The sequence below is a fragment of the Colius striatus genome, chromosome 15 (genome assembly GCF_028858725.1).
Source record: "Colius striatus isolate bColStr4 chromosome 15, bColStr4.1.hap1, whole genome shotgun sequence".
NCBI classification, from domain to species: Eukaryota; Metazoa; Chordata; class Aves; order Coliiformes; family Coliidae; genus Colius; species Colius striatus.
Genome location: NC_084773.1, coordinates 82,298 through 93,791, shown reverse-complemented (window position 1 = coordinate 93,791; position 11,494 = coordinate 82,298). Strand labels below are relative to the sequence as shown.

General features: G+C 37.1%; 1 protein-coding gene across 3 annotated transcripts in view; it reads right to left on the bottom strand.

Annotated features, from left to right (window-relative positions):
* Nucleotides 1–11,494, bottom strand: part of CENPP (centromere protein P) — a 152,002-nt gene that overhangs the window by 84,322 nt on the left and 56,186 nt on the right. The gene's annotated exons all lie outside the window — the stretch shown is intronic.

The window sequence follows — 11,494 nt, the reverse complement described above, 5'->3', positions numbered from 1 at the left end:
ACACTTGCATTTGTATGCTTGATTACACAATAGGTCATGCCAAAACATTCAGAGATTATAACCAAACATCTTTCTGACTCTTCTTTAGGTATTTTCTCTATTCTTCTTTTTCTTTTATTTGAAGCAGCTATGGGAAAAGAAACAGACTGCTAGTAGATGAAACTACTGTATAGAAATAAAACAGTTCTCAATCTCTTGCCCCTATCTGACTTCTTCCTAAGAACACTAAGCAATAAGCATCAAGTCTAACATCTGATTTTTATCCATCTGCTTGGTCTCTTTGCACGTAGTGTTTTGCTAGCACCACTATGCTGTTGAGACCCAAAACCACATGGGGAGAGGAGGTAGAGCAGACCAGGGGAGGCTTTTACTGAAGAGCAGCTTTTGCAAACAGAAATTTTGTAAAACACTTCAAGGCAGAATAAAAACAAAACAAATCTGCAGATCATCAAGCACCTTTCTATTCCTGGCTTCTGGAAATGTTTCCAAGGAGTGTATTTCCTAGCAAATAATGTGGAGAAAGCAGTGAGAAGTACTGAAAACAGTAGTTAGTGAGTATATTCTTCATCAGTCTAGTCTTCATCATGTCTAGTTTATATCATTGACTTCTTCAGTCACTGCTACATCATCATGTGTGAAGAGCTATGATCTCTAAACACAGACTGGTGTTAGAAGACAAGTCTGATATATATATATATATATATATATATAGGCAACACTTTCAACAGATTTTCTCCACTAGGGAATTAGTTACTACACTCATAGGCAACACTGAACAGCTGATGTACAGTTCATATATGGAATGCATATCGGCTTTTACTGCAACTGCATTCCCAGCAAAGCAAATCTGACTCTCTCTGTATGTTGCACTTCAAATAAATCCAACAAAAACAAATCTGATAGGGCTCGTTAGCCACCTTACATGGAGCACAGAAGAATGTTGAAAACAACAAAGGCAGAAAAAAGTAACTGAGAATATCTAGTTACATAAAGAACAACACAGCACACAGACTAATCATTTATCCTGATGTAAATCACCACCACACGGAACCTTTATGTTCATACTCATGCAGGAACACCTACTACTTCTTGGCAACAGCCCAACTGCACATTGATACCCTCTGAGAAATATCAACTTCCCCTGCCTTATACTACCATAAACAGTTCAAAACCCCATACCAGAGACACAAACCGTTGTCAACAACAACTGAATGTTCAAGGAGAAAGCAAAGGTCTGAAATAAATGCCCATTCTTACCTGGTAACAGCTAAAAAGCTGGATGTTACATAAAAGTTCACTGCTTCTAAAGTTTACTATAAAAAAAATTAAAGAAAGGCCAATAAAGTAGGAGGTAGGAAAATGTGTAGATTATCAGAGGGTAATCGAGAGCCAAAAGATCCAGTGGAAAAAAAAGTGGTTAAGTAGCAACATAATAGAAAAAAGAAGTTGAATCCTAAAGAAGTCAAGAAGAAAAAATGGACGGAAAATTTCCAAATCTTTTATCTACCTTGTAGAATAGTAAGTTAATGACACCTTGAGTCAAGTGGCATAAAGTTGGACTCCAATCAAATATTCAGTTGAAAGCACAAAGAACAAGTACAATGCTACTAAAAAGAACAGAATTTAATGCAGAAAAATCATTATGTTTATGTGAATCAGTAATTTACATGTATTCCTAAATAGTCATGCTGTATTATTTACACCAATTCATAGAATCATAGAACAGTGGGGATTGGAAGGGACCTTTAGAGATCATCCAGTCCAATTCCCCTGCAGAAGTAGGTTCCACTTAGATCAGGTCACACAGGAACGTATCCAGGCGTGTTTTGAAGACCTCCAAGGAAGGAGCCTCCACACCCTCCCTGGGCAGCCTGGGCCAGGGCTCCCTCACCTCTCAGTAAAAGAGTTTTTTCTTCTGTTTTTTGTGTTCCAGCTTCATCTCATCACCCCTGGATACAACAGAAAACAGTGCTGCCCCAACCTCCTGACACTCACCATTTAGATACTTCTTAATTCAGCAATGACAGCACAAAAACTGATTCAAATTCTATAGCTTAACTAAAACAATAAACCCATGGTGTAATGCAGTACATTATTCTATCCCAATGTAGTGGTAAGGATTAGAAAGAAACATGGCAGAGAAAGCAAACAATTCCTTATCTAGCTGAAGCTTACGCGCTAGACAACAGGAAGGCTGCATCTGACAAGACAAAGCTATTTACATCTAAGGTATGAACACACATAGAACAACTTCTGCTTCCTTTTGTTAGCCTACACCTCTACCCTAGAGCAGGTCAGTTCAACCAAACCACTGCCAATAAACCTACTCTTGGAAACAATTACTTACATTCTCAGTAAACACTAGTAACTGCATTTTGCGTGAGATTTCCAAATGTAACAAACACCCAGACGTGAGCAGGTTGCCACATGAAGAAATCAAATCCCTTTTGCTCTTGTTCAAACTGGCTGTGTTCCTTTGACTAACCACCAGGTAAAGGGAAGAAAACTGGCCACTGGGCTTTTTGCTCTCTGAAGGCAAGGAGTTTTGGCTGAGTCTAGTTAACAATACTAATAAGAGGTTCCATAAAACATCGCTCAGGTTTGGAGCTCATCTTAAACTTTCCTTGGAGCTGAGTAGTCTTAGTCCCTAGAAAGCATAGTTAGCATTTTCTAAGCTTTCTAAGAATTCTTAGTTTTGCAAGATTTTAATACAATTTTAGGTCCAGTGTTGAAGTCAATATAACGGGAAAGCTTTGTAAAAACGTAGCAAAGTGCTAAGAGGGAGAAGACTAAATAGTCTCGATTTTCTCCTTCCAAAGCCTTTAAATCTCTCTTGACTCTTCCATGCATTTAGACTGACAAATTCTTTCTGCAGTTGGCATCCATAGATACAGATAACGTTCACAGAAGAAACTGCTATGCTATTTTTAAGATACCACCTCCACTCTTGCGCTTAATAAATAATCTCTAAGGGATTTTATAAACTGCTTAGCTTTACATCATCTTCAAGGAAAATTCAGCTAGCTTTGAAGTTTAAAAAACTTTATCTGTGACTTAAACTACACTGGCAATTTTGCATCAAGGCAAAGGTAAGTATCAAATGGTTCATTTCAACTGTTTCCTGTAAGGGTTAGAGAAAAGACAGTAATTTGTCTGTCACTTATGAAAAAAACAAATATGTCCAATGACTACTATTTCCAGATACTCTTCAGCTAGCACTTGCGGGTAATACTAATTAATAATTTACACAGTTTGTGTCTTTGGTGTACTTTCATAAAAATTCAAGTCAATACAAAATGCACCTTGCCCAGTTTCAGCAATGATTTCTGAATATAGACAGCAATGAAATTAACAGAATAATAGCTAACTAATGATAAAATACACTGGTGTTCGACTGTATAAGCAGGTGTCTCCTGTCTAGGGAGAAAAAAATGTCAAGAGATCAACTCTACTTTTGTATTCTCCACAGATGTTATGGAAAAAGGAAAGAGGAAGAAAGATCTTTGATACAAATTCATATAAGGGTATTTTCTTATTACTTATTCCTTGTACAAGTAACTACATTCTTCTAATAAGAGCTTACTATTTATTCTGTCTAAGTTTTCCAAACTTTAATGGGCTTCTCTCTTCTGAAAAAATCTGACAGGTCCCTACAAGAGAGTTAACAAATTTCACCAGAGGATGGCAGTCTGTTTTTACCAACAGAAGGAAAAGAAATTCTAAAGTATCAGAAACAAAGACTGCGACTGCACAGCAGCAGCTCAGCCAATGGTACAAATACTGATTAAGCAGAGCAGTCTATTGAAGTACTAAAGTACTATTTGAATATTTCAGAAGACCGAGTTCTGTGTGCTGCTCTACACCATTAACTGGCCAATGGGTTCAACAACTTAATCTCTGCAAGTCTTCTCCATGCCTCTTTCTGCAGTATCTACCTATTGGGGCCTGGGCTATAATGAACGTTATGGAGTTAGTGAAAGACAGAGGAAGTCAGCAGCTCATCTTTGAATCACCTTCGGCAGCAGAAAAAGAAAAGAAGAGAATGCCCATGTGACAGCAAGCTTGAGCAGGGAGGAAACCAAAGCTACAGACTGTAACAGAGACAAGGTCTGAAGACAGGACAGAGCATTAAACTAAGCATTGTTAGAAGACAGAATAGAGCATTCAATTAAGCATTGTGTGATCGCATGTATGTGACTAATAAATTGTAACATATGCAACCAACAATAGTATAAAGTATAAGTAAAATGTAAGGTAAGCATAACCTAGTGTGAGAGAAAACTAACTGAAGGCCAAATAGATGGGGTGCACAATAAGGTTGATGTTTTAAGTACAACAAGGATGGTGTTTTAACACGATGAAGTTGGTGTCTAAGTTGTTACAAAAATGAAACTTTGAGGCCTTATGCATAGCATATGATCCTTAGCATTAACTAATTGTCGTGAATTGTAGCACGTTTCAGCATTTGGAAAAAGTATATAAGTGATGATTATGTGACAATAAATTTGGAGTTGATGCACATCGTATCAGTGTCTGGTTGCTCCTGTCTCACATAATGAAGAACCCCTATATCTACCTATCTAATGCTGTACTTTAAACCACAGAAATACAAAGAATAATAAGATACTAAGTGGACAAATAGCAATAAAATTAATACAATACAGAGAGTTTAAGGAATATAAGATGTTATCAAGTCATGATTTTAACTTGTACCATCAGCTATGGCAAGTGTATAACATGTAAATTATAAAATCACAGAATGGTGGGGTTGGAAGGGACCTTTAGAGATCATCCAGTCCAACCCCCTACAGATGCAGGATCACTTAGATCTGGTCACATAGGAACATGTCCAGGCGGGTCTTGAAGCCCTCCAAGGAAGGAGCCTCCACAACCCCTCTGGGCAGCCTGTGCCAGGGCTCCCTCACTGAAACAGTGAAATAGTTTTTTCTATATTTAAGTGGAACTGTTTGTGTTTCAGCTTCATCCCATCACCCCTTGTCCTATTGCTAGCTACTATAGAAAAGAAGAACATTCAATAAAACAGGTTTTCTTTCATATCCATATTGAAATGTCAAGCAAACAAAATTAAAATTTTGAAGGGTCAAACCTCTTGAGATTGAGCGAAAAAGTTTGTTCTGCACAGCACCCAATGAAGAATACATTTGTAAAGGTACCTATGCCATGGTACCTCAATCTCCTATCACAAAATCTCACTCCATACCCTTATTTAAAGAAGACACTACATTGAGACTTATTTCCTACATTTTCTTCCCAGCAATATATCCCTAGGTTAAGCATGGGTTCAGAATCATAAAATCATAGACTGGTAGGGGTTGGAAGGGACCTTTAGAGACCATCTATTCCAACCCCCTTGCAGAAGCAGGTCGCATAGGAACATGTGCAGGCGGGTGTTGAAGACCTCCAAGGAAGGAGCCTCCACAACCCCTCTGGGCAGCCTGTGCCAGGGCTCCCTCACTCAAACACTGAAACAGTTTTTTCTTATGTTTAAGTGGAACTTTTTGTGTTCCAGCTTCATCCCATCACCCCTTGTCCTGTTGCTAGCTACAACACAGAAAAGGGATGTCCCAACCTCCTGACATCCACTCTTTAGATATTTATAAATGTTAGTAAGATCTCCTCTCAATCTCCTCCAGACTAAACAGCCCCACTTCCCGCAGCCTTTCCTCATATGACAATGCTCCAGTCCCCTGATCATCTCGGTGGCCCTACACTGAATCAATTACTTTGTTTTCTGCAGACTAGTATAAAAAGCTCACAGATCATCTAGGTGCTCTCTCATGCTGACAAACAAGTTAAAGAAAGCGAAGAAGTGATGATTTTTTTTCCATTTCCCAGTATTGAGTGTCTTCCTCCTCTGTCCAGCTGTACATAAATCTTGCAGCAATTCAGTGTATATTGGCAAACTGGCTAAAAGTGTCCAATATGCTCTGTAGCGTTAAGAAATAAAAGGATGTATGGACAGAGAGACAGCACAGCTGCATGCCTTTCAGAAAAAAAAAAAAAAAAGAGCTGTAAAATCATTAAGGAAAGGAAATCACAAGGAAAAATCCCATGCATTGGTAAATGCTGGACAATCTTGAAAGCAGCTTTGCAGAATGGAGAGTCCTGGTAGATGGTAAGTTCAGTGTGAGGCAGAAACATGCCTTTGCAGTTAACTAGGGCTGCTTTAGAAGGATAAGTATAATCTCTTCATTTCCAGTTTTACTGTCACTAAATTACACCAATGAACAAGGAAGCTACAGATGCCTGGATTCCTATGGATTTGCTCTTACAACCAGTGGGTTCTTGCAGCTTGTCTCCACCTCATACCAACACCTACAGCTGCCTCCCACAGCTACCACCTGTTTGGCTGTTAGTGAAAGAGCTAAAGGTGTGCCATGCAGTTAGTCAACATCTCTGTTTCATCTTGCCATCTGGATGCTTACTCTAAGAAGGAGAATTTCTGACTGTCTTTTCCTCAGTTGAAGTACTTCTTTTGAGCACTTTCCTCCACCCAGTTGCTATTTTTCACAAGTTGGTAACAAGTACGTATATATATATTTCCCTCTATCCCTTGTCAAATTTGGTTATAATTGGTAACAAGGATAAAAAGAATCTGAATGAAATAAGGGACAAAGACAAAAGCTTCCTTTCCTTAAGAAATAAAGAGGTGAAAGTTTGTCTATTCTAAACATAGTGGAAACTTTGAAAAAGCTTCACATCAGCAAGTATCTTGTCTAGAATTCCTGTACCAGCATTTCCCAAAAGTGAGGGAAATGCCCAAGACCAGACCAGTAGAAAACAGTTTATAAGATATATACTTATATAAACTTATATATCTTCATTTATATACAAAACTTACATAAGTTTTCACACATTCATATTGGTTTGCTAAAGGAACAAAATATTTCAGCTACCTAAATCAGATTATGCATAAGAAATCTGATACAACCTCACTGTTACGAGTTTTTGACGTAATTTAATATAATTGTAAAAAGCAACTTATGTCCTAAGAAGGAATTTCTGCAGTCTCTTGAAGACAGCTATTACCAACATGATACTGTGTTCCATATTCATCAACTACACTTGTCCATTTACTGATCTTATGATGTTTCAAGTTTCACTTAAAATCTCAAGAATTAACATCTTCAGAGAATTAAAGAATTCAGAGCTTAAGCTTTTAGCTACTGTCCTGATACTTACTATGAGTAATTCTACAGGTAGTTACATCCTCTGGAATGTTGAAGAAACTTCACATTATCTTGGATAGGACTGGTCAGTAAAGTGAACAAAACTGAGATGCCTCAGCTTTCTAATTTTGAACTATGCCATTTTGTTCTCTCCATTACTCAAAGTTTCTGGCTATTTTCCTATGCTGCCTTGATTCCAAAAAAATCTACCTCACAAGTGTTGTTTAATGACAGTTCAGAGAGAACAAAATAATTTGTAACACAAGCTTATTTTTCTTTTATAATGAAGTTAAAAGAAAAGAAGAAAATTCAAGCGTATTCAAAGAATACCACCAACCATCACCACTCACGCTTTGACAGACTTAAGAGCAGACTCCCAGTTAAAATATTGCACTATTTATCCAGAAAAACGACAGTACACCACAACAAAAGAAAGAAACATTAATATTTCCATTTAATTTTCATCAAAACACCAGCATTACAATAAAAGCAATGGTGAACTAAAAATAATGAAATCAAGTTCTGAAGCCAATTTGTTTTCTTCCTCTCTTTAGAATTTAAGATCATTTCTTGGGTTTGTGGGGTTTTTTTCCCCCTCCTCCTTTCTGGGGAGACTAGCAGTTTGAGAACAAAGATGCTAATAAGAAACATATGGAAAAGCCCTGGAGTAAATGAAAATCTGATTCTAATTTCAAATGCCACGTATCACATACCACTGTCACTTATCACATACCACTGTTTAAAATCATCTGCTAAGATAAACATGAGATTTACCCTGCATACTCAATTAGTGACCTGAGATGGAAGCCAATGTTAAGCACAAAATAAGCAGAAAAGCTTTCATGATACTTCAAAAACTAATTAATATTATGAAGCCAATTTGGATCTTAAAGCTTGTGTTAGCCAATGAAAGATTATCTCAACACAACTTGCTGCTGACAGACTTGCAGTTTTATATATAAAATCTGAACAGTTCTGCTCAACTGAACAACACAACCCTGGATTTAACCACTGTATTGCTATGATTGCAGTGGGACTACCACACAGATAGATTTTCCTATGCATGAACTGTTTTGCTGTCTCAATTCTTAGTCCAGGATAAATTTGAACACTATGAGATTTCTGGAACAGCAGCACTGTGGATGCAGTTTTGATGAGAATCCCACACACTCCACACACAGTTAAGTCTTGTCACAAACTCCCTGTGCATAAGCAGTATATTTAACAAACCTGTATACATCAGACTAGCCACATATATATAGACCATCTAAGCATCTCATGCAGCATGTCTCATACACCCGATTCATTATCCAGGTAGTGTCCATCATCTATACAAAGATTTCTATCAGAGTGAAAGGAAGCAATGTTGGAATTAATGTGGTCTCTTCACGACTACATATGCAGTAGCTATTAAGGAGTTACATTCTCTGTTAAGCATGGAAAAAAATCCCTAGCTCAATGGTTGCCAAAGGATGTATAATTTCCTGAGGGACAGAGAGGGGAAGAAGACATGCACTTGCCTCTTAATTGTTCTGCCTGCGTTGTTTCCAAATGCTTTTTAGATATAGGGACCAATAAAAATATTTTCCTTCAAGAAGCATTCTTTACAGAATACCTCAACTCCTTTGTTTCTCATTTGTGGAAAAGAAAATTGTCCTGTCATTCTAAAATATACTAATTTAACAAAATTTATATCCTATTTAGGATAGAAGAACATCCAGATACCATACTATTCTTCTGTCAGCTCTATCTTCAGTCTTCATTCTAGGAAACAAGGAATAGACTGGATGAGTGACTCATGGGTCAGTAACAGGGCCTAATTTTTTGGCACGAAGAAAGTGAAGAATCCACTTATGTATTTAACTCAATGAGTAGATGCTCAGATTCAGGAAGTGAGACAATAACCTAGTATTCTGCAAGAATATTAATAGCAACTGTCTATTCATTCCTCCAGCAGCATAATTATTACTTGCTCAGGAAAAAGTGTTTAATAAAGTAGAAATGAATAATTGAATCAAAGCTTACTTTCCTTTTTGGAATGCATGTTTTTCATTTCTATTTTAAGCTAATATGTACAATTTCCATCAAGATGTTATCTTCCTGTAAATTATTTTTTCCAAATAACTTTCAGAAATACAGAAGCAGTCTCAGTACCACAATATAACACTTTGCTCCCATATTCACTAACTGCATAGTACTGTCATATAATAACAACCAGTAAAACCTTCCTGTAATATGATAAATTTTGAGATGAAAGAATCAGAGTACTTTTAGAAGCTGTGCTCCATGCAAATAGCTACATTAATTGGGTAGTACACTTAATAGTTTTATGTTGTACCTGGCAAACAACGGTCCTATATAGAGGCCTGGAAATTTGGTACAACTGATACAAGTCTGTTGTGAAGCTGTGCAGAGGCAAACATAATTCAAACCTCCAACTACCACGGTAATAGCCAGATCCCATAAAGCAACATGGCAAGAGATTCCTTGCTTCAATTCATTTCCAGTTCAGTTAACAATTAGCATTCACCTCTACAATATAACAATGAACTTTTCAGAACACAAAGCAGAGTAAGCTAGTATGAGGTCAACAGGCCACTATCTCTTCTTGAGACCATAATCAAGACAAAATCTATAGAAAATGATGGATTGGTACTATAATCCCTCGGAATTGTTGTCTCTAATGTAAAAAAAATTAAAATGAGGTCTTCCTAGAACAATTAATTTTGCTGTTCAAAGCTAAAGCCCATTTAGAGTGAATTTCTGGATGGAAAGTCGAACCCACAATATTTTATTTCAGAAAATTAGAAACAAAGTCTGACCTCTACCCAATCTTCACTATTCTACTTACTGCTTCTACCCAATAAATGGAAGAAAAAAACATTAGTAACTCTTTATAAAGACTTTGTAATCATTACTTAAGATAAAGCCATAAATACAGTGAACTTTAAAGAAAAATAAGAAGTTTCTTACCATACTAACTAAAAACCTCTAAGATGTTTTTCTTGAGCGTGTTCCATTGGATCACACATACATAAGGCAATACTTCATTACTCCTGTTTGAGGAATGCTTTGCCTTAGCAACACCTGTGTGTTACAGACTCACACTGCTTCTGTGTGTGCTTAGAACAGAAAGCCTAACACATACTTCCCACTATAACAGTTCCCTCCCAAAGTCAGAATGCACAGGAACTCGAGGAGAAAATGTAAGCATGGAAAACACATCTGTTAGATGTGCAGTTGCTTTATAAACTAACTTTTCTGTCTTTTTAAAGAGTACGTTTCCATTCAAATGTTCCATGATGGGTAATACAAGTATGCAGTTTACCCATTTGCAGTCCTAATAATTACACCAGTCATCAATCTGTGACTGTTTTCACAACATACAGACATGTTTGGCAAGATGTGAAGGGAGTTTTGGACAGCTGTCTTGCAGTCACAGAGAACATTAACAGTTTTAAAGGCAGCTACTACTACAGGCTCTATTCTGATAGAGTTCAATCTAATCACTCAAAGCACGAGGTTTCATATCATTCCCTAAGACCCATTCATTTTTTTAAATCAAAATATTATGTTTGTTTACATTTTGGCTACAAGTCATTGCAGGCATTACTTCCACTCTCAAAAAGCAACAGAACAAGGCAAGAGTCAGGTGTCAGAAGGATGACCTAAGGCAACAAGAACATCTGCTTGATTACCATGGAAGACCTGTAACTAGTACTAGATCAACTCATCCTCCCTAATGAAATGGCCACTAACATGAATGCAGTTTTAAGTGTAAACTATGTTCAAGTCCTCACCAGAAGAAGCCATAAGGCCTTTCAAGAATCCCAGAATGGCTTACAATAGAAGAAACAGACTTCCTGCCACAGAGTGCTTGGATGAAATAACTATGACACCCTGTCTCAGGTCTGCCAAGAAGCAGATATGACTCAAATTATTCAAACAGTAAAGGAACATTTCCATTTGATTACTTGCCATAAATCAAATGATACCTTTATCTTATATGTCAGGCAGAATAAAGGTGCACAGACAAGTATCTCCCCAAAACAGCCTTTATATTATTTAAAGAAAATCCAAACAAAATAGAGAGTAATGGAAGAAAATAAAGGATACAGAGACTATATCTTTCCTTGTAAGAGAATGTGCCAGGGTACAGATGTGTGATATTATTTGGTGTTTCTATGAAAGTTTCCAAGTCACAGATTCTGATTGCAGAAAAAAAAAGTACTTCGGGTCATAAATCTGTGATGCTAGCTTTAAAAGGTCTTGTGCTAAAATGAGGGATTTGTTCTTTAGAAGAA